Source organism: Anser anser (genome assembly GCF_964211835.1).
Source record: "Anser anser genome assembly, chromosome: 11".
Taxonomy (NCBI): domain Eukaryota; kingdom Metazoa; phylum Chordata; class Aves; order Anseriformes; family Anatidae; genus Anser; species Anser anser.
The window spans coordinates 8,799,696-8,819,204 of record NC_139732.1 but is presented as its reverse complement, the minus strand read 5'-3'; the positions used below and the strand labels follow the sequence as shown (position 1 = coordinate 8,819,204).

Below are 19,509 nucleotides of genomic sequence, written 5' to 3'. Positions count from 1 at the left end.
AGAGAAAAGATTTTGGTATAAAAGCTTGACTATAGAAAGACTCTGTCTTTTGCAAGACCTTAATTATAAATACACAACTTTTTAAGCCTCGGGTTTTGTATCTAATTAGTACTCCAGTTTCCTTTCCTTACTTGTAAATCACAATCTGGTGCAAAGGCACTGTTTGGCACTTGGCTAGTCGTGACGTACTCTAGTTAGTACTGGATCAATAAATCTTTTATAGCTGGTGCCAAGTCTCCTCAGTGGCTAAAAAAAGGAATTTTGTGCACTTTTCAATAAACGTAAAATAGTGGACTAGAGTTTTAATTACAGTTGTGTGTTCAGTGAGGGGAGTATTTAGCATTAGTAGTTGCAGGATGTGTTGTTCTTCAGATGTTAGCAAACAACCAGTAAGTGTTAAAATATTTTTAAATGAAAGTAGCATAACATTTTCAAATCTGATTTTCACTAAACTCTTTGGAAATTCCTGAAACATACAGTAAGTTCATTTGCCTGAAATGTGAGAGCTCTCTATGTATGTTATATATATGAAATAATTAACGTATGATGTATTTTTGTTCACTTTATTTAATCAGTTTATAGTATTTAGAAAAAATATGTGGATTGTCTCAGTCATTTATTTACACAGTACGCAGTAAACAGGTCTTCAGAAAAAGTGGTTAAACTTAATGGGGAAGAACACCAATCTATAAAGAATCTGTTAAGTCTAGAGCTGTTGCAAGTTCAGGCTGTGATTCAAAGCAATGCCAGTATTGCCATATTTTAATAGATTCATCCCATTACGGTATGTTTTGGCAACTTTATCCACAATACTTTTCTTAGGCAATTTTTAAATCTGATTTACTGTGTTTGGGTATTATAATTATTTAAGATTCACTTAGAACCTTGTATAAATGATATCACCCATTAAATAAATTATTTCACGTACAATTTTTCAGAAGAAATGACACCTGGTACTTTATTTTCATCTTTCATTCCTCTGTTCCTTTGTCTCCATAGTAGCAATTAGGAAACACATTTTTGTATGTGTTTGATACTATGTTTGGTAGTGATAAAGATGATTAATGATTCTCTGTGAGTAATCTTCTTAGTATATATAACTAAGAATGTATCTTTGTGGACAGATACAAGAAAACATTCATTTCTCTGCCTGTGCTCGTGGGCAGCTCATGCCAAGCAGGCTGGACATAAACCAATGCTGATCTGTACGCCTTATCGCTGCTTTAATGTCATGTTATACCTGAACTGCTTTTGGTGTGGGAAAGTGAGCGAAGATGAGAGATCAGTGAATAAATTGAGAGACAAAATACATAAATGAGAGAGCAGGTTCACGTTGATATTTAGGACCAGCCTTGAGGTCTCTATCAACCTGCCCTTGCCACGTGATTCCTCTTTCTGTACCCACATGGATTTATTTATTTTATTTTTTGAGTTTCTTTTTAACAGCTTAAGGCCTTCTAGGACTTTGTCCTTCTTTCAGGTTTGCTACCTCTTCCAGTTGTAGAGGGGTAAATGGACATTGTAAAATGGCTGGGAGGCAGAAGGGACAAATGCAGGGCTCTGCAGGCTGTCATCCAGACCTGGCATCCTGCCCAGGGCAGCGAGAGGGGTCTTGGGGGGTCTCTAGCAGAGGGGGCTGCAGTACAGATATCGCCCCTTGGCCACGGCTACTTTGAGTAGACATTAAACTACATTGTGAAAAGCCAGTATTTGATGACGTGTTTGTATTTCACCTCCAGTAACCAGAACAATGTTTCCAAACTATTCTGGTACTTGTTGAAGGCCAGATCGAGGGTGGAGGATTTTGTTCATGCAGCAGAACCTTTGCATGACGTGCAAGGAGCAGAGTATTTGCTCAACTAACCTGTGCAGCCTGGAGCGTGACGGCAGAAAGCAGGTCACTCCATTTCTCCAGGAACAAGAGGCCTCAACCCTGCCTTTCTTCCTAGAGAGGAGTGACAGCTCGTAGGACATCACTCTATTGCTTTACTGAAGCATGGGGTGGGTGTACATCCACTATTTTCCTAAAGTGCAGTTTTCTTGCTCGTTTTGCTGAAGACACCACAGCAAGCATTCGAGGCCTATACCAAAGGATGTGTGTGATTTAAAGTAGGTGTAACGTCGAGCTTCATACTGAGATGAGAACAGTTTTTAGTTAGCTCTTTCCATGCACGGCGTTTTCCTATTTAAGGAATGACTCTTCAAGAGAGAAGTGATGACCTTAAAAAGAAATGTAAGGTGATATGTAGATACTGTTTTCCACAGTTAAAGGTCACCTTGACTTTTAATCTCGACTGCCATACTTTTCTTCTCATTAAAATATTTGACAAGAATTCTTTGCATGAATGAACAGCACAGAACACCTTAAGACTACTCAATTTTCACTAAGGATGTTGCATTGCCATAATGAAGAATTGTACTGTCAGCTAAAAATCATTATCTGCTACATGCATTAACAAATAAAACGTGCTTTTATACATTTATTTCCTTGAAGAACCTGTTTTTTCTCATAAGTGGATTAAGCAGCAGCATTGAGTGTTTTCTTAGATTATTTGCTTTTGAATATAAAATGTCTTGCAATAGCACTGAAATAAGAGTTTTTTTCCAAACTCTTTGATTCCAAACAATTGAAGATTTTTCATGATTGACTGTAATGATTCATTTCCCATTATGCAACTCTACTCCCATTTTAGTTCAGCAGCACTTGAAAAGTAAAATATTTTTCTGAACATCTGTTGAAGTATCTGCTGTTCTCATGTCTTTCATAGGAGCTGGCCTAAAAATATGAGGCCATTTTAATGTAGAAGCTTTGTTATTCTCTACACCCAGATGTCATTCTGAAATAGAACAAACTCAGGTTTAACTGTCATGAAATCTGACATCATAAATTTTATACCACCGAATAATAAGCCAAAATGGAAATCACTATGCATAATGCAAAAAATCTTGTAACTTGACCTTTACCTAAAAGGAATGATTATATGTAAAAAGAGTCTTGTGAATTAAGAATGTAATTCTTTTCACCTTCTGTAGCTTGAGGGTTGCTGTAGGCGCTGGGTTTTTATTATTATTTTTATCCCACTTAAGGCAGCTTCCAGCACTCAGCTGAGAGGACAGAGAAGCGGAACTGGAGAAAAATAGGTCAGAAAGGGATAGTCCAGGCTTCCCTTGGAAAGCCATCTGTAATCACAGGCACACTGGTAAATTTTTTAAATGGTGTATATTTGCCTAGAGATCATTAGTACATTTTGGGAACATAAATAACTAGCTGACACTGAGGACCAAAGACCAAAATCTCAAATATTCCAAATTGCCGTGAAAAGACCCAGTTCTGAAATTTGTTTAGCATCCCTCGACAACTGCTATTGTTTGTGAAGTAAGTGTTGAAGATGCTCTTTGCCAGCAAGATTCATTACCAAAAAGTCTTTTGTGTTCTAATTAGACTGTGGTTTAATTGCAGTACTCTTAGGATGCTGAATGCGACATTATTCAAGGGCAGTACTAGGACTAGATCTTGCGTGTTTCTACTGAGATCTGGGGTCAGTTAGTAAATTTAAACGTTTTACCTGATTTTTTTTCCGGATCACCCGTTTTCTTGCAAGAACCTAATGTTAATTAATAAGAATACTGATAACAATTTAACGAGTGTTTGAATATTGGAACCAAGTCTTGAGGAAGCTCTAAAAACATGCAGAAAATTGGTTTAACATAGTCGATGGCTTTAGATTCATGATTACAGGAAAAAGAGAACTTCTCTTGACTATCAGAGATCACAAGAGAAAAAGCAACCTCACTTTGTTGCATGTTCACAAAGTATATCACTTGTATTACCTCTTGCTGTGTTTGTCTAATACCATGTGCATTTCTCCCTAATCTGAAATAACAAAATGGCACATTTATGGACTGTTGGCTAAACAGAAGGATTAATACTGTAAAAAAAACAAATAGCTTTCTAAAGCAACAGGAATAAAAAAGTAACCCATATAAAGTCAGGACTGACTCAGATGTAATGCTGATCGTTTTTCATAAACTTTGCACACGTTGACACATCTTTGTATAATTGGCTCCCTCTCATGTCTTTCCTTAAGGTAATCTTTTATTTCTAGCCCGTATGGCTTTGCTGCTTGTTAAATTAGAAATGTATCAGAACAGCACTATTCTGCTGAATATTTTTCAGATTTAGTGCATAAAGCAAAAAGGAAGAATATGAAATGTGTAGGGCACAGTTTCTGTTGACACAGAGAGAAGTCAAATCTCAACCAGTTTTTCAAGAAAATCACCAGAGGATTTCTGAATATGAATTATATCCACAACAAATACCTGCGACCTACTCAGAGCTAGTTAGCATTTTGTGTCATTTAGATGTTTGCAAGGACAATTTTATACCAAAAGCAGTGTATTTCATTTCTGTTTTCAGAGTCTGTCAAGTTGTTTCTGGTTAAATCATCCTCCCAATATGCATTTGGTAGAAGATTGTGCTCTAAGAAATGCAGCCCTGAACGTATCTGAGTCTGTTAACTAAATGCAGTTACAGTGTCAGTAAAAGTCGGATATATCTGCAGGTTTTTTTTTCGAGGAAAGTGCTTATGCATATGTGTAGCTCTAAACACTTGAGCAGGCCTATTAGCATCTGCTTATGTGCTTCAAATGACACTTGTGTTTATGTGCCTTTTGAATCAAAATCGTCATTCTGTTTCTGTAGCCAACATTCTCTTGGTCTGGTTGCAAGTTAAGATGCCTCGTTTTTCCTATCCAAGTGGGACAGGTAAATTTGCATATTGAGGGAGCCCAGGGAACATCTTCCCGTGCCAAGGCGTAGCAGACCTGCCTCGAGCTCACAGCGCTGAGCCCTCGCGGACGCTGGCACAAGGGTCTGTTACTGCGGATCCTGCACTGCTGCACGCGCCATGCGTGCTGAATGAAGTGTGGTACGTCTTTGTCCCATCAGGTGCTTTCCTTCAGAAATGTGTCACTGGTTCAAAGTCAAGTATGTACCCTTAAGAAGGTTTTTTTCTTTTTTCCCCTCCGAACAGAACACCGTATCACATTAAGGACCGCTGTAAGTTAAGTGATGGTGACAGAGTTTAGCAGTTCATACCCTTAGAGCAGCCTCGTGACTGAAGGCGAGCTTTGGGACCTTTCCTACAGTATATGCCTGATCTTATACCTGTCAAATATCTCGTGTTAAGAGTGGCTGCAATTGGCCATGCCTCACTGCCATTAAGCAAGGCTAGCCTAAGGAGATGATATGTTTTGTATCTGTTTGAGAAGATTTAAATCTTCTCACTGTCGAGGAAGCTTACTGAGGCAAAAATGGATTTACTAGCTTGTATCAGAGAGGTAAAGCAGATGAACAGTTCTGCACATTCATCTTAACAGCCACCAGCCTTGTGGTTAGTTATTTATTTAATTTTTAATATATATGTATGTCACTAGTGGGCATCTTCACTGATTTACTTTTCCGTTGGGCACTGTGCTGCTTTCATCTTCACCTGCCAATTTATCAAGGTCATCCTAAAATTAATGCAAGTTGGTGTTTTCATTAGTATTGTCCGAGATGGTGATTTTTCCATTAGAATGATTACTACCAAAATACTACTGGTGAATGTTTTCTACATCACAAGACACTCTGAAGAGAAAGATGAATTCATCACCATGGAAACATGAGGTTCATTTTATGTAGTTTTGAGTTTATTACTCAACCAGCCTCAGTCACGGCTGACGGTTCTGTTGTGCGGCTTGCTTTTTTAACTGAAGGAATTTTGGAGGCAATCATGGCTGGTTTTAAATCCTGAACCCAATACGACACCCACCTCTTCTGAGTGTTTTTCCAATATGTAGAAACAGCGTGCTACTTGTTGAGCTCCCTCCTTTCTTACATGACAGGACCCCAAATGTATGCCTGATTTAATTCTCAAGCACTTTGCTGGTTGCATTCCCAATTGGCTATGTGAAAGTGAAAATATGGACTTCAGCAGTGAAAAAAATAAGATGATTTCTGCATAACTTGTGGAGCTGAAGCAGTGAGCTATGTCTTAAAAGGTGGCTGAGAATTTATGTGCACAAGCGTGGTAAAACCGTGCTGCGCTTTTAGCCATTGGTAATGCCATAATGAACCACTTTAACGTGATTTTGCCAAAATCCCAGGGGAGGTTAAGTTGCAGTCCATGGCTACTATGGACTGGTTTGATCACGGAGACTACAGGAATAACTTTTACCAAAGTCAGATTGTGCTTTTGTTTTGTTTTTCTGGTGTCTGTTTTTTTGCTTTTGTTTTGCAGTTTACCACTCATAATAAGTGTAATTTGGTACACGAAGAACGCCTCAAGTAACAGGAAACTGCACTGAAAGTGGTGGATAGGGATATCTGTTTGATATAAGAGATTTGAAGTAATAGGAAAAAAGATGGTGTAGCTGGTAAATTTGAATTTAATAGTGAAAAGTGTGGGGTTTCTTTTTTTAACTGTAAAGCCACCACGGTGTTTATGGTGGTGGAATATGAAGAAACAGAAAAGTAGATATGGGGCTTCATAATGAGAGGCAGTCTCAGTAAATATTTTCAAAATATTCAGACTTACTTCTTCTAATGATCCCTTACTGTAACTCCTCGAAGCTGAAGGAAAGATTTCCATGCAGCCACAGCTCCTTGATGGTTACACTGCTCACTCACAGCTGACATCAGACGAATTCAGAACAGGAACCGTAAAGGTGAAAGCCTTCATGCTCTTCTCCCTAATCTTTTAATCCATTCATATTCTTTGACCTCCAGTATTAGACCTCCCTTATTAAATCCACCTGGGCATGGTAGATTGCTTTCCTCCACAGAAGAAAGGAGAAGAGCTATTTATGCAAGGTGAACAGCACTGGTAAAGGAAAATAAGTTCTGTGCGTGAAACTATACAGAAGTTTTGCTGATGACTTGGGGCTTCTATCTGGGGGGAGTTTAGGGGTCATTTCTGCTTGTGAAGTTGTATTTTCATTTTCAAATATTTAGTTTGGTCTGTTTCTTTGTTCTGGCTATTGATGTGCGCACGAAGGTCTCGTACAGGCTGAATAGTAATTTTTCCCTTTTGGTGTTCTGCTATCTGGGGGCTCCAGGATTATTTCAGGAGAAAATGTAATTTCAGCAACAACAAATGGCTGTTGAGAGACGGGGGCCCACCAAGAGGGGCCCATCCTTCATCAGGTAGAGTTGTCCTTGATTACTGGCTGTCTTGATTTGGTGTGACTAACCAGCTGGAAAAAGTTTCATGCAAACAATAGATTTGGAAAAAGAATCATGAAGTAAATGCTGTCTTCAAAAGAGGCTCCTGAGTGGCTTTTTCTCTGGAATGTAACACTTGAATACTGGTGTTGCACAAGGACAGACATTAAGTAGAAATTTGTTTGTTAACTTTTTACATATCTGCAATCATTTAGTCAATAATGAACTAAGACTGTGGCAGATGCCAGACTTGCCCGTAAATGCTTCCATTCTGTTTGCAGTAACACAAGGTTATGTATCACTTTTTGTGTATTTTCTAGTGAGATGCTGAGATCACTGCATAAGGTAAAGCTGGTAGGTTTTTGAGTGTCTCCCTTTAAATATTCTCTTAAAGGATCAAAAGAAATTTTCTATGTTATGTTTAAAAGCCTTTACCCACCCCCCTAAAAAAAAAAAAAAAAAAAAAAACTCTGGAATTCTTCAGCTCTTGCTCGTTTCATAGAACTGCTTTCTCTCAACCAGGATGAGGAAAAGAGTGAGGTGCCTCCCCTCCAGATGCCTATTCAATATGTCAATATGGTAGCATTCCCTCATCTTCCTTTGAGTGAGCTGTCAGAGATCTCCCCTTCTGCTTGAGTGATCCCATATATCTCCTACACGATGAGTTAATGGCAGTCGGGATCCCATTCTGCCCTTCAGCCGTCTTTACACCCTTCAGTGCTCCAGGTCCTACATCAGTGGTAGTGCTTGTTGACCCCTTGCACCAATGGTTGTTTCTTGTGGTAGAAATCCTTTCTTCCTCTTAGCTATGAAGTGCCTCTGGATTGTGCATGGGACCAACAGCATCAAGTAATGACAACGCTGAAAGCCGCAGAGACAAGGAGAGGCAAAATTTGGGTTGCTGTAGGAAGCAGCATTGCCAGCAGGCTTAAACAACAACGGTTTGGGACGCAGCCTGTGCTGAACAGGCAGACGTTTTACCCCAGGAAAATGTGGCCTCTCGCACGTGGGGTGTAATTACAGGTGGATAAACAAGAACCCGTCCAGTTTCATGTCTTGTTCTTTAAGGATGAGAAGTGTGCAGTTTCCCATCAGCATATTATGATGACTGGTAAAAATAGATAGTAAGCTAAAGCTTGAACAGACGATGATATGGATCATAGAGTTACACGATGTCAGAATATTGCTTACCCCATGCGTCTGAAAAATGACAGAAGATTTCTAGGAAATGAAAAGCATATAAATAAACAAGCAGTAAGTATGCAGCTGGAACTCCTAACAGGGAAAGCAAATCTACATAAAAAAAGAGCTTTTCTGCTTGTTTAGACAACACCACTTAACCCTGAACAAATATTTAGATACATTATATTCAGTGGTACTTTTTTTTTTTTAATGGATGAGGCTATTTGCATATCTCTTTTTACTGAAGCTTGGGGTTCTTGTTCTGTGGAAACTTCCCCTCCTGACGTGGATGAGGCGTTGTTTTCCCAGACACTGGGGGTGCAGCAGTGCTTTTTGTCCAAGGCCCTTTCCTGAGACCTTCCAGTGCAAGTTTGTATATAGCCTCCTCTGTAAAGCATGGTGCCAATAAATCTAATCCGTATTGCTTTTGATAAACAGAAGGCATAACACTACACTTCTTCGCATTTTGTACTTGGCTGGTAATCTGCAGCACACTTCTCCTACCCTTACCCCTCCCCTTTGCAACTGTCGGGTTATATTTAAATGCCGAAAAAACAGAATTAGTTTTGCACATCAACACTGACTTACAAGGCTATTTGAAGTTAAAGCTCTTTGCCAGTTTCCATTTTCTTCACAGTGTTCCCTTCCGCTTCTGGTTTGAAGAAGAAGAAAAAAAAGTTATTTAACAAAACTTGATCTGTTTGAAACTGAAAAGTCCAAGCTGTCCTTCCTGTGCTACCACAGACAGAATGAGAAATGAAGGCTGAAGGGCTAGGCCGATTTCAGGAAAAAATGCCCAAAAAGGTCAGGAAGAAATGGGAGCCTTTTCATTTTGTGCTCCCCGGGTGATATTCAATAACTCTTTTGGTCTTTATACTGTAGGACATAGGCTCATTTGCTCAATTTGGGGTGACAGCAGCATGTTTTGTCAGAACATAGCTGGAGTTTTAAATGAGGACGGCATTCTGAGGCAGTAGGAAACATCCTTTATCTTAGCAACAGGAGGGCATGGAAATGCAAGTTTTTTTGGCAGCAGTAGTATAAATCTAGTGTTTTTGAGGGGCTGACCCGGACCGTGTGGCAGGAATGCTCAGCTTTCCTTTGACGGTGTGATTTCCTGCTTCACGTTTGAGAACTTGTCTGGACTGGATACTGAAGAAAGGCTACATCAATTACTTGAAAGGAAATCAGCCCTGTCTCTGAATGCTTGGCAGTGGGAATATTCATTGTTAAAGGGTTTATAAATATATATATGTATACACGCACGTGCATGCAGGGGAAAAAAAAAAAAAAACCTAACAAACTCTCCTATATTGTCCAGTTTCTGTTATTACGGTGGTGCTCCTTACCACTCGTGCTTAAAGTTCTGTCAGCTGCAACCCAAGTGACTCCTGCAAGGGGCTTAACTTTGCTTAAAAAAATAATAATTTTAAAATAATAAGTAAAATACAGGGTCCTAGTCTGGAAGGCTTCTCTTCAGATAAAATAAGCTTCTTGGCATGTCAGAAATAAATAGAAACAAATCTGTTCTCAACCAAGAGTGTTTAAATTTATATTTTTCCTAGTTCACTGAGGTCAAGTATATTCTAATTTATTTCCCCTTGAATTTTTCCATCTTTCAAGTCACTGCCATGAGTGTAAGCATCTTTGGATAGTTTAGAAAATACAAAAATGATGAAGTGATATCTTTTTGGAAAGCTGCTGCTGTGTAGTAACTCTTAAGCAGCTGTTACATCTTTTGTGTCAATAATCCTTAAATTAAAGAGTCATTAAGCACTCAGTTACATGATAGATCGTAGTGGCTCAGCGTAAACCTATTGTGTAAATCCGTAGTGAGAGGCCTTTTGTTTGCATAAAGCATAATTTTGAGCCAGAGGAGTGCCTAAATATCTATGTGTATGGTGGTGTCTAATGCCTTGGAGTGACTCATGAGAAGTTATATAAAAAAACAATTGTTTGATATGTTTCTGTTTCTTTTCTAATTCAGGAAAAAAAAAAGAGTAAAGCTTTTCATGGTTCTCTTGAGCTTTTGGATCAAAGTTCTACAACTTTTATTTTATTTTTTTTTTTATTATTTTTAATAGTACCTAGCATAAGGGCACTTCAAACTGGTTATAATACTTAACTGCCATGTAAATGGAATATGCTACATCGTAAAAATAAATAATGAGACTGAAATCACGCTGTGAGGAGGGAAGAGTGGAGCAGGCAATGCTGATGCAGGGTGTTCTGCTGGAAGCCTACAACAACGGCAGACCTTACAGTGCATGCTGGTGAAGCGTCCCCTCCCTCCCGACAGCTTGCTTGCTTTGTGCCCCATGCCTGGGGATGCTCGCAGCCGTGGGGGACAGGATGAGGGTGTGGGGGATGGCACGAGTGTGTCACCAGGCCTGTGCAGATCGGTGTTGGTGTGGCTGAGATCACCAGAGGCAGCTCGTCCTGTGCCCAGCCATAGGCAGCGTCCCTCACCCAGCAGTGAGCATGCAGCCCCGGCCTGCCTGATGGAGTGGCCTCGTTTCTATGGCCTCCCTCCCTCTCCATCGTCTTGCACATATTCCAAAACTGTCCCGGACCCTGTAACCCTTGGAGAGAGATTAATTTCCCATGTAACACCCACAGAGAAATTCATGTCCAAAGTATGTTCTTCTGGTGCCAAAAGAAGAACAATAAATGACTGGGAAGAAGTGAAAATATGTTTCCAGACTAGACAAAACCCACCTCCTGTCCTCCCTCGAGCAAAACCACATTGCCATTGCTCTGCTCGGTTCCTGCAGGTTTTAGGGAGGGAGAATGTCAAAATGGAGCAGGCTGTGCGGAGGCTGCTGGCGGAGTTTTTTGTCAGCGGCCTGAAGACACTTTGCAGAGGAGAGGTGTCGAGGCCTGAAGCCGAGCAGTGACGTTTAGGTTTCTGACTCCCAGGCCATTGGTGGAGGGGAAGGAAATTGAGCAGAAGACGTAGACAGGAACATGGTGGAGTGTCTGTCTCCTCAGATCTTGGCTTGCTTTCTTGGTCTCCCTGGAGAGGAGGAGGTGGACCGCCACAGAAGCCTACCTTACCACTGTGCTGCTCAGGGTGGGGAGAGGCCCAGCACACGGCCATGGCACGGGCATGGAGCTCGTCACTGTCACGGTGTGTTGCAGCAGCCTGGCTCCAGGGCAAGCAGGGTCTTCCTGGTCCCCTGCCACACAGAGCGGCCTGTACCCCTCCCTGCTTCAGGTACCTCCCCAGGGTCCCACTTGGTTTTAAACTGAGAAGTTCGGGGAGAGGAGGTAGAGGCAGTGGACTCTGAGGGCCTCACAGTGGCAGAGCCATGAGGAGGCCACATGGTCCCTGTCCCCATGGCCGGCCTCCTCCCGGCCTGCTCGCTGCTGGGGACAGTGTGGGCCCATCAGTGACGTGGATCCAGAGGGGGTAAACCCAAAACTACAGTTTGGCCAGGATTGCTAAATGCCAGGTTATACATAATAACAGCACTTGGCACATCTATCCATGGTCATGGCCAAAGCATCACGGAATACCCATGGATAACTACTTTTGAGTCTTTTTTTTTGGTGGAAAAGGGAATCTTGTTTGCATTTTTCTTTTTTCTGTTTTACAGGGAGCCTTTTAACTGTGGGTTTTCTTTCTTTTTTTTTTTTCCTTCGATATACGTAGAAATGTAGACCAGCTTTCTATGCAGATGCTTTAAACCAGCATCTGCTTTAAGTTAGTTTTTGACCTAGTCAAAAAAATTCATTCATTACACGGACAAATTGCTGATATCCAAATATTTTATTTAATTAATTGACTGAAGGCAAACTTTTTCTTCAAAATGCTGCAGTTTTTCTTTAAAAGGCGCACTACAAAGTACGAGTGGATTTTGAGTAATCAGACTGTGGTTTAGCCGAACAAAGTTTCCATACTTTTTATTAATATATTTGCCGCATGCAGCAAATAGTTTACAGAGACTCTCTGTAATCATAGCTCATATTTATATGAATTTTATTTTGTGTAAGATCTCTAAAGCAACCACTTTTCTTGCTATCTGAAGCCGTCTCCATTAGACACTTAATTTCCACTTTGTTTTTCCATCAGAGTCGCTGTGACTATTTGAAAAGCATGAAATCTCTAAATTATAGAATCCAAGGATTCTGCTTTCAACCCCCAGTGCAGGGAAACTTTCTGAATACACAAAATTAGAAAAACATACACAGAATAGTTGTTTAAAATTCACAGCTGTCAACATCAAGTGTTTTGTGTAACAGAAAGAATGTAAGAAACATTGAGTTAACAAAATAGCTGCAGATGGATTGGCTCTCCGTGACTTCTCCCTGGTCATTGTCTGCAGTCTGTTTTTCAGGGATTCATTTGCATCGAAGTACAAAGGTCCTCTGTTGGAGCCCCTGCTCAGCATCTCCCTGGGTTCTGCCTTTAAAGGGGCCTTCCTTGCCATGCTGTCCGAGTTTTCTTTGCGCCTCTCTTTAGGATCCGGCAGCAGTCTGCAGTTTTCACGTCACGTGTGGCACAAAGTGGGCTTTTCGTTTAGAATAAAGCTGGTGGGAGCTTCGGATCCAGGGGCTCTTCCTGTAAGGAGTTACTCGACAAAAAGTTGTATTTGGGCTTTTGGGAAGAAAAAAGTTATTAGGGGGTATTCACATTGCCAGCTTTTTATTTATGCTGCATGACGTGACAGAAATGGCATCGGTGAACATCAAGTGTCGGAATATGTAATTTTGTATGCTAATTATAGCCTGACTTTTCCCACCAACTCAGAGGAAATGCATTATTTATCATTTATTCTGCTTCAGAAGTCATAAAGCACCTTTAAAAACAAACAACTGCATGAATCTGATTACAGTTGTCTCCGATAATCCGATCTACTATAATTAAACTATTAGTGGAAGTATCAACTATATTTTGTCATAAATATTATGCTCTAATAGTAATTTATTATTGTTCGTTTTTGTTCTTCCTGCCAGTTTCAATTATATTTTCTGGCTTGTGTAGCAACGGAGGTTCTGCAAGGGGTAAATCTAGGATGGGCGAATTACCTTGTGTGAATCTTAGGCAGAACAGAAATTAGTAGAGAAACTTAGCTGTGCTTTCCCTTTGTTTTACAGAGATTCCAGCTTATACTACAACAGCCAAAGGTTTGTCAGCATTTCCAAAGGGCTGCTTTCAGAGATTTACACCTTGTTGTAGGCTGAAACTTGGCAAACAGGATTGCATGCCTGAAGGGATTTACTGTTTAACATGTCTGAATATTAACATGATTAAGCAAAAATTGGATGAGTTTATTAACCATAACTTGATTAAAGGGTGATTTGTCATTTTTATGTTTGAGAATAACAGCCTTCTGCATTTAATGCAGCAGAAAACAGTTTTTGCTGCTCGGCTTTGTTTTTGTTTAGGGCACGTTTAGTTTCCAGCAGTTCGTCCTGCATGCAGTGAGCAAAGCATGAGCTCAGACCAGAACCTGGCAAACATTCTTTATGCACAGTTCACCCCACCCAAACGAAATAAAATATTTTCCATATTTTTTTAAGCTGTAAGATTTGCCTAATGTAGATAATTTGTCTAAAAGTAGAAGAATGTTTGTGGGAGCAAAGTATTTTTCTCAGCTGCTAGATATTTATGCAAATACCTGTGAACATCCATGGTGGTGACTTCTAAAAGTGCAGCACTGGAGCTAGCTTGAGGAACAGCAGAGGCTGCTGCCTTCAGCCCTGCACCAGTGATGGTTAGCACTAACTGCTCCTAATTAAGCTTGGTCTTTACAGCTATAGTACTGGCTAGTAGTATAAGGAAAATAGTAGAGTTCTCATTTAAGAATTGTTTTAATCGATAGAGAGATTTGATCTATGCTATTTGGCTTCATGGCTCCTAGCTCCCCTGAAGTTAATGGATGTTAGCCATTAGCCTGAATGGTACCAAACTCCTGCACCTTGTGCTGAGAGATGGAGATTAATATAGATCTTTAAAGCCATATCAAACCAAAAATGAGTAAATACAAAACTTGGAAGGCATTTATTCCCTTAAAATATGGAGTAAAAAATTGCAGTTAAAACCTAGTGAAACCATTATTATGGCAGTAAAAAACCCAGCCTAATTTAAAATCCCAATTTCAAGAAATAAACAATGAAGTAATTTAATAAAAGTAACTGCTGAAAAGGACCCTGTATTGATAAATTTTTATCATTACATGTGCCATTGAATTTTAATTAGAATTTAGCTATCTTACATAGTAATTAACCCAAATGAGAATTCTACACAAACTGCTCTAGAAAAGGAGTGTTCATATATGCTAATGACTGCTATGCGTGATTAAACATTGAGAAAATAAATTCCAAATGTATGCTAATAAATGGCAAAATTTACTATGTAGGATTAATATCTAACAGAGGAATAGAAAGATGTTTCAAAGCATGTGTGTATTGTGTAAATCACACATTAGGTTTCAAAACTCAGGGCCCTATCCTGCAAATGGCTTCACTGCAGTCGTGTCCTTCATGTGAGCAGTTCCACTGAAATAATGGGACTACCTATAAGAATGTGTTATTACTGTAAGTTTGGAAAGCTGAGTTGCTAAGAAATTGCTTGACCTTGGAAAATACAATTTTGTCCTTGTTCCTCACCCCAATTATTATATATTTATATATATGTGGTACTTACTTGGATATTACATATAGTTCAACCCCAAAGATCTGGGGCCTTATTCCTTTGGTATGTTTCAGGTGGATTCTAAGAAATATAATGACAAAAGTAATTTATTCACGTCCTGGCTTATCACTATTGGTGGCACTGTCAGATCTTGATTAATTAAACAGTGATTATTTAGCCATGTCTGTCTAGAGCTGCTATCAGACCTCATCCCCCCCACCCCATCCTTTTTTTTTTTTTCATTGTTTGCTGCAGGCTTGCAGTAGGGATTGGAAAATCTGATGAGAAAGATAATAGTTGTCCCCACAAATGTCTGCTCAGTTTTTGTTCAGGGAGAACCAAGGTCTAGCCTGTTCCAGGGCCAAAAATAAAAGTTGCCATGCAGCTCTGTCATATATTTCCTTGAAGAAACAGCTTGGTGAGGTGAAGTGAGGATGGAATGACTGTTTTCTGATGTATGTTGGACAAGAAAACTTAATCTGTGCATGGTACTTGTTTTGGCTATGCTTCAGAAGGCGTCTCGTGTGATGTCACCTGTAAATAGCTGAGAACTTTGACATCAGCTCTGTGTGAGGCTGTTTAAATAAGAGCCTCATTTATAGAATCCTGCTGCCTGTAAAATGGCTCTAATGGTGTTTTCCCCATGCCTGAGGGGAAAGCTAAATAATGAAACCCCAAAGAGTCTGTAACTGGGAAGAAGGAGCACAGGAGGAAGGAGGAGAGAAGGGAAAGCTAATCTCCAGCAGTATAACCTTATCTCGTGTTCTGGTTTTATAGGAGTCAGTAGTTAGAAAAACAGCACAAAGCCACAGTTAGTGATATAAGGCATATGGGATCGTTAAACAAATACTCTGCTGCTTGAAACCAACCACGTGATTCTTTGCTGCTGAACATCTTCAGCATTCTGAAAGTAATTGAGATGTTTGATTGTGCTTCGTTAGCTGTTTGTGATCAGATTTTTACAAACTCTAAAGATCCACAGAGCGTCTGTTATGTGATGCTGAGGCCCTGTGTAAAGCTTGCACCCCTGGTGTATGTGTCTGTTTCTGTAATGTGTGTGTACAGACGTAATTGTGGTCATTTGATACGATTTGGAAAATTTTGTACTCTATTTCAGATTCCCACTTAAAATATAGAGAGCATAAAATCCATGAATATGTTTGCTCTGGGATACCCCACTGTGCGATATGAGTTTGGCCTCTCCAAACAGGACACATATGAGATGACCCAGCAATGACTTTAAATGTTCCTTATTAAGTCTTTTTAGTGTAATGGAATCTTTTTTATTTCAGCCAGAGCTGCAGTTTGTATTTAACCATAAATTCCTCATGCTTTGAGCACATCACAAGGCAAAGCAGTGCAGTCAGTGGTGTTGCAAGCAGACCCACCAGTGTCTCCATCACGCTGGCTGCTGGCGTTCCTCCTTCGGTTCAGGTGCTGTGTAATGCTCAGCGATACCCACAGGTTAGTGTTATCACTGAAACAAGGAGAAGGGCTTTCCCAAAATACTCTGTGAGCAAGCACATACTGGAAGAGTTTGTGCAACCTATTGTTATTTGGGCACTCTACTGTTAACCACCAGACAGCACCCTCCTCTCCTCTCCTCCTTGAGATGATCACTGTGGTTATGGAGGGGAGGACGAACCATTTATGGCAATAAAGAGGTAGCCTTATGTCAGAAATGTTTAACCCCGTTCAGTTTCCCTGCCAGCCAGTGGTGCTGGTTCAGCAGCATGTGCTGTCCTGTTGTGGCAGAGCACTTCTGGGGACTGATCTGTAAAAAAAAGCCCCGCAGAAAGTGCATCTACTAACTGCAGCGGATCTGTGCATCCTGCGGTCTTTTGGGGTGGGTGAAGGAAGTCCTTAACAAAGTCCTAGTCTTAGCTTACTTAATTTAAGAACATATTGAAAAAAATTATGAGCCTTCCTTATTTTATTGTACAAAGCTTTTAGTTAGATTAGGCTTATCCTTAGGGAGAGGATTTTGATTTTCCAGTCTGGGCAGCTTACTAGTCTTTATATAAAATTTACTATTTTAAATGGACATGTTCAAAATAATGCTTTGCAGACATGATTAAATGTTTGAAATATCTTTTTTATAAATTAAATACAGGTCCATGGAAATTCTACTCACATTTCTATTGTTCTTCGTACAATTTCTGACTCTCTGACTTCACCACTGGTTTCTGACAAAGACCTAAAATAATGCCTAGCACCAGATTCCTGAATGTGTCAAGCAACAGTTGTTGAAGATGAACTCTTTTGTTATTGTGGAACAGATCCTGCTGTCATCTCTGTTTTCACTAACCTAGAACTAGATCTCTTCGGTTTTAATTTATTGATATGCTAGAAACTTATTTATTTGCCTCGATTTTCTCCATCACAAAGACAAAAGGTTTACCAGTGCAAAAATCTAGTAGCCTATTATCTTAAGTTTCATGCTCTGTAAGCAATGTAATCCAAGTGTATACTTGCCAAACAGTTTCCAACTGACAGTTTACAAGCATCAGATCAAATAATGGTGATGTTATAGTGCATGTTTGCTACAAATGTAAATATATCAAGTATCTTTATTTGTGTTGTCTGAAGTGAAAGTAACCCAACACCATCTTCTCTGGATATTACCGTCTGAGCATTTTGGGTAAAGCTATAATAATATTTATTTTTGTTTTATGTGATGAACAACAGTCTTAAAACTAATTCTGGTGAATTAGGAGTTGTATTTCTGGGGAGCTAAGTACCACTATTTGACTGCTGTTGTAAAACTTTATTAGGCAATACATCTGACCTCAAATTGGAAATTTGTGTTGGAACCAGTTTAGGAAATCATTATAGCTCTGTTGTTAATTTTATATTTGTCTAATAAAACACAGCAGGCACTACATGACATGCGCTAATGCAGCTGATGCTAGCTGCTAGACATGTTTTTAACTACTGTTTTCTACCTCGTACAGGCACAGGGTAGGAGGGAACTGAATGTAATTTAGTAATAGAGATTACTTTTTTTTTTTTTGCTAGCATATTGTTGCTCTGTAGTTTGTAGCTACTTCTAAGAGGGAGATCAATGTTAATATTACCAAATATATATTTGTATCTACATATATATTTGTAAAGAAAAATATGCATCACCTTGCTGTTAAAGGTGCAGATTGTGTGAATATATTCCAGATTGTATTAGGAGCATCGTCAAGTTCCTAATGATGCTACCTTACCAGATGACTATTTTGTCTTATTTTCAGGAATGAGCATGTTAGAAATGAGATGAAGGAAGGCTAGTTAAGTGAATGCAGTTACAGAAGTAGAAATGACAGCATCCAAAGTGAGAGGAAAACTTGAAGGCTGAATATAATCAAATTAAGTGTGCCAGAGGAGCCCTGTGCCAAAACACAGAATGAATTAGTGCATCGTATCGCAGAGCTGGGCGCACAGCTTTCTTACTAGCTCTATCATGTGGAGAGAGGACTAGTATAATGACAGAATAAGAAATATTGTGTCAGCATCTAAGAATATTGGAGAGGAGTAGAAGTAACTTGCGAAACTGCAAGTTTTTGAGTCAGGTCTCAGTAGTAAGCAAGTTAAACTGAAAAAAGCGCAATTGAAGGTTTTGAAGTCAAAGCAAACTAGGCTAGCATCAGTGGTAGATAACCAAACCCAAACCAGTTAAGTTAGCATTTTTTTTTTTGCATAAGGTAGCTGATTTTTCTAATTTATTTTTGTGTACAAGGGAAATGCAGTAGATCTGATCTGCTTGGAGTTCAGTAAAACATGACATGTTGCCCCTTGAGAAGTGCGGAGTTCAGGTGCTGAGGATGAGGACTGGTATGGGATCTGTAAGGTGAGCACAGAACTAGCTCAGGATGAGCTTTCAGGAAATGTCTGAGGGAACTGTATCACAAGAGAAGCATTTAGACATAGGGATGCCCTACTCCTATACAGATCACTGTCCCAGCACAGTGCACCGTGCAGGTGCTGCTGGCTCTGTGCTGCACGTACGTAGAGCTCTGCCCATCCTGGCATGCAGTGGCTGTTTCTGTCTCGGGCTCCCTTCTCCCACAGCACTTGGCTCCACCTTGGACACTACTTTGCTCGAAGCTCAGACACGGCTGTCTTGAGAAAGCAGTCCTTTCTGCAGAGTTTTATAACCTCTTCCCAGTTTACCTTTGCGTTTTCTCTTGAATTGTTAGTTCTGGCTAGGTTTGCCCTTTAGCATGGAGCCCAGTCCCATTCAGTTTAGGCAGTGAACTATGATTCTTCTGTTTTATTTATGTTAAATACAAAAAAAAGTGGTGCTATGCATTTAGTGACCACTGGTTATGTGTCCTGAGCCCTGTCTCTTATCACTTCTGTCTGTATTATTGCCGCTCTCATTGCAGTAGCCTCCTGGCAGCGTGTAGCTTTGTGTTGGTTGGCTGCCATATTGATCATGAGAAAGAAAATTTACATTCACATATTCATGCTTTGCTGCCTGCTTTCTTTGCATTGC

The 19,509-nt window shown here is 39.9% G+C and overlaps 1 protein-coding gene across 5 annotated transcripts in view; it reads left to right on the top strand.

Moving 5' to 3' along the window:
* Window positions 1-19,509, top strand: part of LOC310905613 (uncharacterized protein) — a 140,362-nt gene that overhangs the window by 35,756 nt on the left and 85,097 nt on the right. The gene's annotated exons all lie outside the window — the stretch shown is intronic.